At 44.4% G+C, this 7,146-nt stretch overlaps 1 long non-coding RNA gene across 1 annotated transcript; it reads right to left on the bottom strand.

Annotated features, from left to right (window-relative positions):
* Window positions 1-2,439: 2,439 nt before the first annotated feature.
* Window positions 2,440-6,480, bottom strand: LOC124480449. Its single transcript, XR_006957549.1, has 4 exons — window positions 6,440-6,480; window positions 6,081-6,347; window positions 5,254-5,368; window positions 2,440-3,452 (listed from the first exon to the last, which is right to left on the bottom strand). It is a non-coding gene; the product is annotated as an uncharacterized LOC124480449 (long non-coding RNA).
* Between the last annotated feature and the right edge of the window lie 666 nt (window positions 6,481-7,146).

Genomic DNA, 7,146 nt, shown 5'->3' on the forward strand with positions numbered 1-7,146 from the left:
CAGAAACGCCATATGGCCAGTGCTGGTACGTCTCACAAGTGCCTCTCGCCATACTTCAAACATGCCAGGCCCCCTTCTCTCCATTACCTGGCGAGGGCAGCCCATTTCCCAGCAGCGCTGCCGCCTGATTAAAAAGATAGCTCGCGCACCGAGAGAGCCACTTTCCCCAGAACAGCAGGCGGGAGCACTACTGACGTACCCGTTGAAATGTGAGGATTAATGGATATTTATATTTCATTATGTTTAATGTTCGCTCGAGAGTAATGCATCATCCCTCAGCAGATATTGAAACATATGTCAACCCTATCCACTTACGTATAATTTGATTTGACTTTAAATGCATTGATCAAATTTTATTAAAGTCCAATGCATCTTCTAAAAAGGCTGACTAACACAATATAGCTGGGCCACATGTATCAGATAAAGAGGTAGACATCACACTTTAATCCTGTTGAAACAATTCTGGTGACTTCTGAGTGTCACATGGTGAAAGCTCATCCCAGGGTTAAGGCTGATGAAGGACCACTTTATGACAGGATTATTCAGAGTTTTTTTTCTTCTTCCTGTAACTCTCTCCTATATAGATATGTGTCCTGTTATTGCTTTTCTCTGTGAAACCATTCCTGGTTGTCAACCACCTTCACCCATGTCAAAGTGTTAATGTTAGGATCTCAGCATCTTACATTATAACCCAGGAATGATTATTGTCTCTGACATGAATCTATTATATTCAAAATACAAATCTCTTGTTACCATTTAGAATATCAGAAAAAAAAAGTCAAAGTTAGGGCACAGGTTTTTTACATGTTTAGGAGGAGTTGTGGTGACTGAAGTTTTGTCAGTAGGCCTAATCCTCAACCAAACAGCCTGTACTTCTGAGGAGATTATCTGATATTTGTGACAGGTCAACAACCCTCTGCTACTTCTACATAATATCAAGTGACATCCTTGGTGGCTCTCTCATACTTCCTGTCACGGCGTAGGGGGCATGCGTTGTCCGACGCCAAATGAGTCACCTCAGAGAAAGAACTTCTCAGCAGGAGAACAATGCGACGGGGACAAAGGCCGGCCATTTTGTAGCCTTGCTTGAGTTTGAAGGCTATGACAGAGAGAGGGTCTGCTGTCAGGTTTTGTTCTGTCTGTCACAGTACACTTACCTCCTGGTGTTTCCAGTAATCAATACAGGCCTGAAATCACCTACAGTTACCCACCTCCGTTACCGCCTGTTTTGTCCATTCATTAATAATGAATTGTCTCCCCTCCTGTCTCCGCACCAGTGACTCTCTAGCCCTCACACATACACAACACACGCTAACACACACACACTCAAATGCACACCCACACACACTCCTACAATGGATACACACACTTATACAGCTAGACGTACACACACACACACTCACACCAACATCAGGTCTAACATTTCTATTGCATTTGCTAATCATTGATCAATAATTCAGGGACCCTCTCCCATCCTGAAGGGTCCTGTGCTTCCTGGAACATATGGCAGAGGGCTGACAGCATTCAGGTTTCTATTCCCTTATCACGGAGGCCATGAAGGAAAACAAGTTGTTTAAAGTTGTTTTTCAGGGCTTGACTTTTGTTCCGGGCTTGTTACGTTATATGACTGTGTGGCTACGCTGGTTATAGCAGCCAGTGTAATTTGCAGTGTAAGATGACACGATGGTTATCTATAGGGCCTCTATTCATTTCCTCCAAGCTGCTGTTGGACAATCCCTTCCTACTTTATCCTCCACGCACGTCTTCTGTAATTTGTCCGGCATGAGTCTAATCACAAAGGTCCCCCGCTTCAGTAACCCTGTAATATTTATTAATACCTTCCATTTTGATAACTATGCATATTAATAATATGTCTTATACAGTTGTGTTCTGTGTGTCTATTCTCACTTGTAGAGGAATAGTAGGCTGTGGAGGGGGAGTGGGCCAGAGGTATCATGGGGGTTTTGGCCGTAAGTGTGTTTTCATGGGGTAGTCTCGGTGGGCATCCATCCCCAATGAGGAATGGCACCTCTCAGGCCAGCCTGGTGCATGCTGGGAGTATGATGGATAGAGGATGTCCACCGCCTTCTCCCAATGGCCGACCCTGAACTTCCATTTTTACGGCTATGAACCAAGCACATATATAATACATATTTCCCTGGTTCGAAAGCCAGTAGATACTTTGGTAATGACTTGGGAAATGTTGCAACTTCTTTATTACAGTCATTGCCAATCATTAGCCCTGCTGGAAACAAGCCATAACATTAAAAAAAAATCAAGGAAGATTGACACAGACTCATGTATAGACTTTTAATGAAAGGACATTTCTGGAGTGCAATGAAAAAAAATCTTCCTGTAGAAAAAACTGTACAAGCCTGCAACTGCATTAACATGCAGAGCAGCTTTGCAGGCAACAGCAGCAGCTATGAAATACTTTCTTTGTAACACGTGACTGGTCACAAATAATTACAGTTGATAGCATTATCAGGAAATAATCATGAACCTCACATGTTGTCTCTTTGGATCACTGCTTGAATCACCCACAAGAAAGACAAGGTTTGAAAGAGAGAGTGAGAGAGAGACGGAGCCGAGACGAGTCAGTTATGAAACCCAAATCTTATCCTTTCTTTATTTATTTATCCCATCCCCCTTGCCACCTTCTTCCTCAGCTAATTCTAATGAAGAGGCCTCAAATGACTTCATTTAGAGTGAAGTTAATTGGGTTTGGTGCTACATGGGTGCGTTTCCTGCTGGAAACTTTCCTGTGTTTTTTTTTTTCTTTTTTTTTTCTCTTGTTGAAAGAGTGGCTGGTCTCTTCCGCGTGTCACCCTGTTAGTCTGCACTGTAATTAGATCTGGCACCCGCCTCCAAATGATAAATGCTGGGATGATGAATGGAAATGCAAATGCGTGTGAAGTAGCCCCGGCCATCAAAGAGAGAATATCATTAACACTTTCCTGCTGTCAAATCCATCATTGTCAAGGGTGGCTCCCTGTGTCCCACCGCAGCCACCGAGAGGCTGGTTAGGAGCTAGGAGTCATGGGCCGGCATGTGTGTGTGTGTTGGGGGGTGGGGGGACTTGAGACATCAGCTGGGTTTCACAGCCTTTGTGCTCGCTGGATCTGTTGTATGGCATATTATTTCAGACATTTACTTATTAGCTCAACATTATTCTATGTACGCTATACATTGACCTATTTGCAGTGTCATACAGTATTTGACTGCTTTTTCAAATATATATTAAAGGCCTTCCATGGGGGGGAAATTGATTTGAAAATGAATCTACTTTACAGATGTTTCAGTTTACCGTTGAAGAATCTGCAGAAACGTTGGTGACATGATCCCCTAGCCTTCAGATGGGTTGTCAGGTGGTAGCAGGTATTTCAGGTACCTACACACACTCTGCCAGATCAGAAGCTCTTTGTTGTGCCTCAATGCCAAGTTCCTGCACTCTGCAACATAAGAACACACACTTGTGCTCAGCACAGCAAGGGCTGTTTTAACCAGATTATATGGAGTCTTGGATTACATGAAGTGTGTGAGGAAGGATACAAGGATGTGCATGTGTGTATATGTGTGTGTGTGTGTGTGTGTGTGTATGTGTGTGTGTGTGTGTGTGTGTGTGTGTGTGTGTGTGTGTGTGTGTGTGTGTGTGTGTGTGTGCGTGCGTGTGTGCATTTGTAGCCAGGTGGGTGTCTAATTCACCAGCCAGACAGACAACAATCCAGGTAGCCAGGCAGGCTGTCTCTCTCTCTGGCCCATGTTAAGGCAAACTCTGCCATCTCTGTCCTACAGGCTACGTTAGGCAGCAGCCACAACAACAAGAACTAATGTCACAAGTCGATGGCTCCTATTCTTTTTTCCCCTTCTCAATAATTCACAGGGCGCTGTCGGACAAAGCTGCCCTGGCGTATACACCCTGTAAAATAAACCACTTACTCACGCACACTCCCTCCTTGTCGCAATTAAACATTGGTTGAAGTGTAAAGAATTGGAGAATGATTCCAGGTAACAAACAGCGGCACGCAAATGTGGAGCAGTTAAAAGGGTTTTCGGCAATCATTTGATCACACTCCACAGGAATTAGAAGTCTATACTTTGACTGGAACTGAAATGACAGCATCCACCTGACAGTAACAACGCATATTACCGGCGCGCTGGCTGATCATTCAGATTGCCAAGTCATTGTTTGCTGCATCAATTCAGGGTGACGACATGAGCTCAATGTCTGGCCCACGCCATTGGCTATACTGCCGATGGCCAAAAATGTTTTTGTCCCCGTGACTAATCGAGTGAGATTTACTCATGTATAACTTACACAGTTGTCCTTGAGCAGGTAATTGGATAGTGTCTGAGTCCTAGAGGTCAATCCTGTTATTGCATCGGGAGAAACAGACAGGCGTCATTGCACCGGTCACGTAGCCCGTCGGGTTAAATGATGCAGGACCTGCACATTGGTACAAATATTTACGCTTTTGCTATCTACGGTATTTCATAGTACTTTAATACATTTCATTTTATTACTTCTTGTTACACACATCACCACTATTTCTTGTAATATTGCTGTTATGTAGAACACATTTAGAATTCGACCTTGTGGTCTTTAGAAATTGGTAAAGTTTGCTTTTCACGGGTTCTTGGAAAATTACTCGGCCTGCTGACAGTGTCCTTGTTGTGTGCTTAAGCACTCCTGCTAACTAAGTAGGTGACTCAGCGGTACAGCTCAGCCGTTTGTTTAATAATACAGTATTTTACACAGATAAGATACACCCTTTGTAGCTGACTATGAACCCCAATTTCCTGTAGTCACTGGAGCCTGCCCGTACAACAAAGTAAGGTTTAGTGTCAGCTCAGAGTATCTTGATAATCACCTGATGCATTTATATCTAAGACAATACCAGGGTGGTTTTCTTCCGGTGGCATGTGTATAAAACCAGAACAAAGCTGAGTGATGGGCCACTAGCTTGGGTTAGTGGAACCAAACAATACAGACGCTTCTAGGCCTGTTCACTTCAGACACCTTCTCCAGACAGACAATGAGCTCATCTAGTAAGGGGTCTTATTTGTAATCAAATATGTCATTAAGTATTCAGTAGATCAAAAGTTCACCGGCCATTGTTGCGGCATCAGACAGACCGTTGGGGAGATGCAGCGTAAAACCAAATTAGAGTGAGGTAGGGGGATGAGGTGGTGGTGATGGTGGTGGTGGTGAGGCCCAGCTTATAAATAATTTCCGCGGGCGACTCTACTTACCAGTGGCTGTGTCCGTGAGGACGAGGTCATTCTGGTGACTAGCGGGAGAGCAGCTTAACGTCACTCAGGAGCTGAAACCCAATCACAATCTGCGACTTGGCCTGCAAGCTGACACCTGAAGCAGGACAGGAGTGGGGAATATAATGTAATGAACAGTGTTATTGCTCTACCTCTCCATAAGTGCCTCAGATTTCCGGGTGAAGTTCTTGTACATACTCCTTTGTGAGGGAACACACTCGGGCACCATTACAATTCCAAATTTGAACAAATCACAAAAAGGCAGATTGATGATTTGACATATGCTGTGAATGAACACTGTTAAACACAGACGTATAACTGTTACGAAATCGCTTTGACCATACTCTTTGAGGATTGTCATATCCAACATACTCATTCCTAAAATACAGAATAGTGAGGTAACCTAACTGGATGGATAGAAGTGTTGGTCCAGCTAACACCTCATCACTTATCAGATAACCAGGTTAATCAGCAGACATTGTGCTTTGTACTTCCAGGCTTTCAGGCAAAGAGTCAAAGGTGGTTAGCGGTGGAGACTGTCTCTGGACAGGGCAAGGCTCTTCTAACCAACAAAATCCCTTGTCAAGTATGATGCAAATTGCCTTTGTGTGGTCTCTTTACTTCACCTGTCAGAGAGAGAGAGAGAGAGACAGAGAGAGAGAGAGAGGGAGGAGAGAGAGAGAGAGAGAGAGAGAGAGAGAGAGAGAGAGAGAGAGAGAGAGAGAGAGAGAGAGAGAGAGAGAGAATGAAAACCTACATGAGTATTTCCCTGTTTTTCTAGCACAGAGGACAAGGTGAAACCAACAGACCTGACACAGCAGAGTTAAACGGACAACACGTCCTGCCCGGGGTGGTCTGGGCCGGACAGCTCCACAGTTTGATGGACCTCCACTCAGCCTGAATATTTGATGAGGAAGTCCACTGAGGTTTGTTCTACAGTGTCCTTAGGATGTGTAGCCTCCAGCCAAACAGTCTCTTAGGTGGATGCTGGCTGTGGTACAATGCTCCTGCTTGTTCCTACTTTCTCACTGTCCACAAGGGCCCTCTGTAATGGAATGGACTCACACCTGGCAGGTCTGAAAGCAAATAGGGCAGCATGTGAGAAGAAGTTACCGACACATGTAGACCATTTGTCATTTTCAATATTGTTCAGTACAACAAAACTTACTCTTTTGTCATGACTTATTCAGCATGGTTCTGAAGTGACCTAGTCACGGGAACAAAGGAACGTCAGTCTTGTTTTAACAATGATGACAACAAAAAACTCTAACGTAACAAGACTAACTTGTCTGGAGGTTTCTCATTTTTTCATGTCTAGCATCACTCACTGGAAATAGATATATCACTTTTTTCCCCCCAAATGAACAAAAAGGCCACAGGTCTGTAGAAAGAACGTCAGGAACAGCTATGAGGGCCGCAGTGCCTTTGGCGTGTGGGGAACTGCCTAGCAGTCTCCATCTCACTGTGTCTGATCTTTGATGCCATGCTGTCTTAAGCCTGCCATGAGATTGCATCACCTCACCTGCAGCAACAGACGTCATGTCAACCTCTATGTAGCACACACACATACATGACCAGACACACACACACACACATACATGACCAGACACACACACACATCCATGACCAGACACACACACACACACACACCCATAACCAGACACACACTACCACATACAGGCTCACTCCCACAAACCCCAGGATGTTAGGGGCTGCCCTGCAGCTAGTGACAGTCATGAGGCTTCGATACACAATGTCAAACTGCAGCTGAAATATTGCAGGCCCAGAGTAATTGGTTTGGATCTGGGCTAGTCTGGATCAGGGGCTGTAGTAGGGTAGTGTGGCAAAAAGTATATTAGTTCTTATTGAAGCGCT

This window comes from Hypomesus transpacificus, chromosome 2 (genome assembly GCF_021917145.1).
Source record: "Hypomesus transpacificus isolate Combined female chromosome 2, fHypTra1, whole genome shotgun sequence".
Classification (NCBI taxonomy): Eukaryota; Metazoa; Chordata; class Actinopteri; order Osmeriformes; family Osmeridae; genus Hypomesus; species Hypomesus transpacificus.